This window comes from Neofelis nebulosa, chromosome 13 (assembly GCF_028018385.1).
Source record: "Neofelis nebulosa isolate mNeoNeb1 chromosome 13, mNeoNeb1.pri, whole genome shotgun sequence".
NCBI lineage: Eukaryota > Metazoa > Chordata > Mammalia > Carnivora > Felidae > Neofelis > Neofelis nebulosa.
This window is the reverse complement of record NC_080794.1, coordinates 89,759,717-89,765,802: the sequence shown is the minus strand read 5'-3', so window position 1 is coordinate 89,765,802 and position 6,086 is coordinate 89,759,717. Positions and strand designations below refer to the sequence as shown.

The 6,086-nt window shown below is 49.1% G+C and overlaps 1 long non-coding RNA gene across 1 annotated transcript; it reads left to right on the top strand.

The window, feature by feature from the left end:
* Positions 1–556: 556 nt before the first annotated feature.
* LOC131493580 (uncharacterized) lies at positions 557–4,784 on the top strand. Its single transcript, XR_009252760.1, has 3 exons — positions 557–1,462; positions 1,537–1,723; positions 2,532–4,784. It is a non-coding gene; the product is annotated as an uncharacterized LOC131493580 (long non-coding RNA).
* The last annotated feature ends 1,302 nt before the right edge of the window (positions 4,785–6,086 follow it).

Here is a 6,086-nt window from a genome sequence, read left to right as displayed (position 1 = left end):
GGCAGTGGTCGTGCAGCTTTGCGAATGTGCTAACTTTACTAAATGCTGCTGAGTCATTCGCTTTACAAAGTTGAAATGCTTAACTTCATGTTACGTGAATTCTACCTCAGTTAAGAAAGAAATCTCGGGGCGCCTGGGTGGCCCAGTCGGTTAAGCGTCCAACTCTTGATTTTAGCTCGGGTCGTGATCTCACAGTTCGTGGGATCGAGCCCCATGTAGGGCTGTGTGCTGACAACGGGGGGCCTGCTTGGGATTCTCTCTCTCCGCCCCTCCCCCCCTCAAAATAAGTAAATATTTTTTAAAAATCTCATATCCCAGCCACGGGCTTGGGACAAACCTCGGGGCCTCAGACACCTGGCCTCAGTGTTGCAGGACACTGGGCACGAGGGGGAGGGGCAGCCGCGGCCTGCAGAGAGGGCCGAAGCGGCCACCATGCCTGGGTCCCGTGGCCTGGGGCAGCCACTGCCGAGGCCTGTGGGCGCCCGGGGAAGCCTGAGTCTCATCATCAGAGGTGTAGCGTGCGTGCTTGTGAGGGGGCGCACGAGCTGCTGCTGACGTGAACCCAAAGTCCCCCGGGCCAGTCATTGCCTTCCCAGAATCCTCGGCCGAGGAAGCAGGCAGGGGCGGGTGCTCAGCGATCCGCGAGCAAAGCGCCCCTCGAGGCTCGTGGGCAGCGCGGGGAAGCAGGCAGAGTCTGTGCGCTCAGCGATAGGGAGCACGGCACTTCCGTGTAACAAGACTGGGTAAACATTAAAACATTAAGATACGTCAGTTATCAGAATGCCCGCAGAACATTCGGTGACAAAGCCCGTGGATACTCTGAGGTGTCTATTGTATGCCACGCAGCATCTTAGGCTGCGGACAGGCACGTGCCCCTATCGCGGGACGTGTCCCCTCGGACAAGCGTCATCCAGGGCAAAAGACCTTTGGTCGGTCCAGAATGGGTCGGGGATCTGGAGCCGTCCCCGGCCAGGCATCGAGTGTCAGGGAACATTGGAGGACAAGAGAGAGCACTTTGGAGGTGGCTTTGGACGCAGGTGGGAGAGGAGCCAGAGAGAGGGGACCGTGCAGCGAAGGGGCTCCAGCAAGAACCCCGGGGGAGCTCCTGACTCCTCGTTGCCCTGGGCAGTTCTTGGCCGGCGAACGGAAGGCAAAGCATGACCCTGACCGACCTCACTCCCCACAGGTGTGCCAGGGCCTCTGGGCCAAAGCAGACGGGCCTGGGGGCCAGCCCAGTGTGAAGGCAGTGGCAGCGGGGAAGGTGCCCCGATTTCTGGCCTGTATGGCAGAATGGGGGAGTCGCCGCGGTTAAAATGCGCAAGGTCGAGGATGGGACTTAGGCGGGACAGAGGTCGGGAAGACGTCGGGGAGCCCGAGCGACCGCTGCCCCAGGGAGGCCGGGCCCCAGTCCCAACAACCCGCCATGTTACCCTGGCGGGAAGAATGTGCACGTGTGGCTGAGGTAAGGATCTGGAAGCGAGGAGAGTATCCTGGACCGTCCAGATGGATCTTAAATGCAGTCGTGTGTCTTTACAGGAGAGAGGCTGAGGGACCCTTGATTCAGACAGAAGACAGGCAGAGATGGGAGCGGAAGGAGCCAGCAGCCTCTGGGAGCTGGAAGACGCAAGGGGCAGGTCATTTCCCGCGGCTTCCAGAGGGGCAGCCTCGCGGACACCGTGACCTCAGCCCAGTGACGCCGATTTTGGATTCTGGCCTCCAGATTGTGAGAAACTGCATTCGTGTTGTTTTCAGTCACCCAGACCGTGGTCATTTGCTGTGGCTGCCCCAGGGCACTCATATGGGGACACTTGCAGACCCGGGAGCTGCTTGGCGCACATGATGTGCGTGCACAGAAACTCCTAGGGAGCATCTCGGGTGCCCCCCCGACAGGCGGACCCCGAGACACCCATTTGCTTGGGAGGCCATCCCAGGGGGGTGGGGATGCGAGCCGGGAAAGGGCAGGACCCGTGCGTGTGCAGGTCAGTGTGGTGCCTGATGAGTTTGGGTGTCTACCCACCAACACCACCCGCCACGGTGTTAATGCCCAGCTCCCGTGATCTGTCGAGGCAGTGCCCGCGGCCACAGTCATTCCAGGGAAGGGGTCTTGTCTTGTACAAGAGCCGAGGGGTGTTGGGGGTGCAGAGTGTGTCTGCCTCAGTGAGAGGAAGGCGCAGATCACCGGGTGCAGTGGACAAAGCAGTGAGATTCTGTGGGGGCCCCGGGAGCGGGGCCAGGGAGGGAGTACAGCCCACACGGGGCCCAGAGGCAAGGCCAGGTGGAGGCTGAGGGGGGAGGGACTGCGGAGATGGTGGGGAGAGTCAGGCTCGCGCTCTGTGTCTGAATCTCGGCTTGGACACCACTAGCTGGTGGCCCTGGGAGAGCTGTTCTCGTTGAGTTTCACCTTCCTTACCTGTAAAATGGGATGAGGATAACGCCCACCCTGCAGGCCTCCCGTGGGAACTAAAACGTGATGCCTGGGACACGGCGCTTGCTCAGAAAACATTACCTGTCCTTGTTACTTTTCCACTCAGTTTCCACGGTTGAGTTTGTTGTGGATTCACGGGCAGCTGTAAGAAGTAACACAGTCTCCCCCAACAGCAGCATCTCACACTGCACCACTGGCGGGGCTCCCCGGTGACGGAGCTTGGGCACAGAGCGTTCCCACCACCAAGAGTCTCCCACCTGCCGTCCTGTGCCGCCACAGTGCTCTCCCGCCTCCACCCCACCCTGACCCTGGGGACCACGAACGTGGTACCTGTTTCTATAGTTTTGTCATTTTGAGACAAACGGAATCCTCTGGTGTGTAAGCTTGTGTTGTTGTTGTTGTTGTTGTTGTTGTTGTTTTGTCACCTAGCAGAATGTTCTGGAAGTCCATCCAGGATGTTGCATGTATGGACAGTCCCTTCCATTCCACTGCTAAGCAGCGTCCGTGTGTGGATGGGCTCCAGCTGGTCTGAGCACCTGCCCGTTGAAGGACATCCGGGCTGTTTCCCATTTGGGGTTATGATGAATAAAGCTGCCATAAACATTTGTGTACAGTTTTTGCATGAATGCAAGTTTCTGTTCTCTGAGATAATGCCCAGGGGTGCAACTGCCAGGTTGTTTAGTGGTTGCATGTTTAGTTTTTAAAGAAACCACCAAACCGTTTTCCAAAGTGGCTGCACCATTTTGTATTCCTGCCAGCCATACCTGAGGGATCCAGCGTCCCCGTCTGCATCAGCATTTGGTGGCGTCACTATTTTTCATTGTAGCCATTTCAATGGGAGTGTAATGGGGTCTCATTGCGATTTTAATCTGTGCTTCTTCAATCAATAAGTATGTTTTTGTCTTTTATGTGATTAATTGCCAGCTGTAAACGCTCAGCTGACATGTTTCTTCGTGTCGTCAGTTCATCCCCTAATTAGATATTTGTGTTCTTACTGTTGAGTTTGAGAGTTCTTTATGTAGCCTAGTTACTAGTCCTCTGTCAGACTTTCAATTCACAAATATTTTCTCCTAGTCTGTAGCTTATCTTTACATCTTCTTCCCAGGATCTTTTGTGAAGCAAAAATTTATGTTCACACAAAAACCTGTACCCAAATGTTTGTAGCAGCTTAATTCATGAAATGGCCCCAAACAGGAAACTGCCAATGTTTTTCGACAGGTAGGCACTTAAACAAAGTGTTCCATTTTTTTTTACTTTTTGTCAAGCCAGTGACATCTGTTGCCTACCACCTGCTCAGAAGTCTGAGCATTTCTGCCCCTTGCATCCTGGTATCGGAGGTGCCAGGGAAAACACAACACAGACAAGCAATGGGTGAAACAATGCTTTCCTCGCACAGAGACGAGACTTGGCAAAAGCTGCTTCCATAGTGGGCATCGGCACGCCCATGGCCAGCGGGCTCCTCATGGCAGTTGGTGCAGGGCCGTGGCCTGCATGCACCTATCTTGTGCTGCATCAGGCGGACCTTGTCCCCTCCCTGCAGGTGACAGAGATAGCAGTGGGCTTGGCCAGGTGCTGTATGGCGCACACACCTAAGCAGAACAGAGGAGGGCACATCGCATCTGAAACAAGGAAAGATATCCACACGAGGTGACAAGTCCAGCACAGGCTTTGTGGTACCTTTCCATATTGATAAGGAAATGTTCCAGGCCCAGTGCTCCTTCCTATGCAGCCGAGTGTGGGGATCAGAAGACTGCAAGCAGGAGACTGTCTTTCCCAACATATTTTGACTAAGCCCAGTTTACCCATGTTTCCTTTTATGGATTGTGCTTTTGTGTCAAGTCTAAGAATTCCTATGGGTTTTTTTCCAAAAATTTTGTACTTTTACATTCCACACGAAGTCCATGATACATTTTGAATTAATTTTTGTATGAGGTATGAATCTTAAGTGGACGTTCGTGTTTTTGCCTATGAAAAAGCATTCTCTATGCATTTAATGCTATGCCTTTTCCTCTCAGCACTGCATTAGCTGTATCCCAAAATTTGATATGTTGTCTTTTTGTCTTAATTCAGTTCATTTTTTTAAATTTCACTCAAGACTTCTTTGACTTGTGGGATTATTTCGTTTAGTTTCCAAGTGTTTGAAGATCTTTCTGTTATTGGACACTAGTTGGATTCCATTGTGGTCAGACTATGCACTCTGTCTGATTTTGATTATTTTAAATTTGTTGAGAATGTTTTATGTCCTAGATTATATGGCCTATATTGGCATATGTTTCATGGATATTTGGAAAGAATGTGTATAATGCCATTGCTGCATGGAATGTTCTATAAATGTTAGTGAGACCCTAATTGGATTGAATTGTTGGCTGATGGTGTGATTGAGTTCTTCTGGGTTTTTGCTGGTTTTCTAAGCATTCCAACAATTGTTGAGAAACTCTCCAACTCTAATTGTAGGGTATTTTCTATTTTTCCTCTCGATTCTATCACTCTTGGCTTCACATATTTTTGTAGCTGTTTTTGGTGCAAACACAGTTAGCATTGCCGTGTCTTCTTTTATCACTATATAATGTCCCTCTCCGTCTCTGGTAATTTTCTTTGCTCTGAGGTCTACTTTATCTGGCATTAATAAAACCAATTCTGCTTTTTTAAGATTCATGTTTGCATGATATAATTTTTTCTACCCTTTCACTTTCAACCTGCCTATACCATTATTATATTCTAAATGAGTTTCTTGTAGAGAGACACCATATTATTGAGCCATGTTTTTAAATCCACTTTGATAATGTCTGTCTTTTTATTGGTGTATTTAGAGCATTTACATTTAATGTAGCTTTTAATATGTTAGGGCTTGAGTTTGTCATTTTATGTTTTGTTTTCAATTTATTCCCTCTGCTTTTTATTTCTCTTGTTTATATTTCTGTCTTCCTATGGGTTACGGGAACAGATTTTAGAATTCCATTTTTAGTTAACTATTGTGTTTAGATATTTATCTTTGTAACTTCTAAATTTCTTTTTTTATTGTTTCTTTCTTGTTTAGGGGCCTGCCATTAGCCATTTAGCCTTTTGGGGTAGGTGTGCAGGTGACAAATTCTCTTAGTTGTCTTTCCTCTAGGAATGTCTTTATTTTCCTTTAATTCCTGAAGGACTTTTTTACTGAATGAAGGATTCTGGGTTGACAGTTCTTTTCTTTCAGCACTTGAAGTAATTTTTGCCACTTTCTTCTGGCTTCTGTGGTTTCTTTTCTTTTTTTAAAACAAAAATGTTTTAATGTTCATTTATTTTTGAGAGAGAGTGCAAGTGGGGAAGAGACAGTGAGAGAGGGAGACACAGAATCCAGAACAGGCTCCAGGTTCCGAACTGTCAGCACAGAGCCCAATGTGGGGCTCAAACCCACAAACTATGAGATCATGACCTGAGCCGAAGTTGGACGCTTAACTGACTGAGCCACTCAGGCACCCCAGCTTCTGTGGTTTCTGATAAGAAATCCATTGTCATTAAAATTATTTTCCCCTATAGGTAAGGTGTCTTCTGTCTCTCTTTAAAGTATATATACTTTATGTATACTTTAGTTTTCAAGAGGTTTGACTGTGTTGAGCCTTGGTGTGGATTTCTTTGGAGTGGAGTTTATCCTGTTGGAGATTCACAAAATTTGTTGAATCTA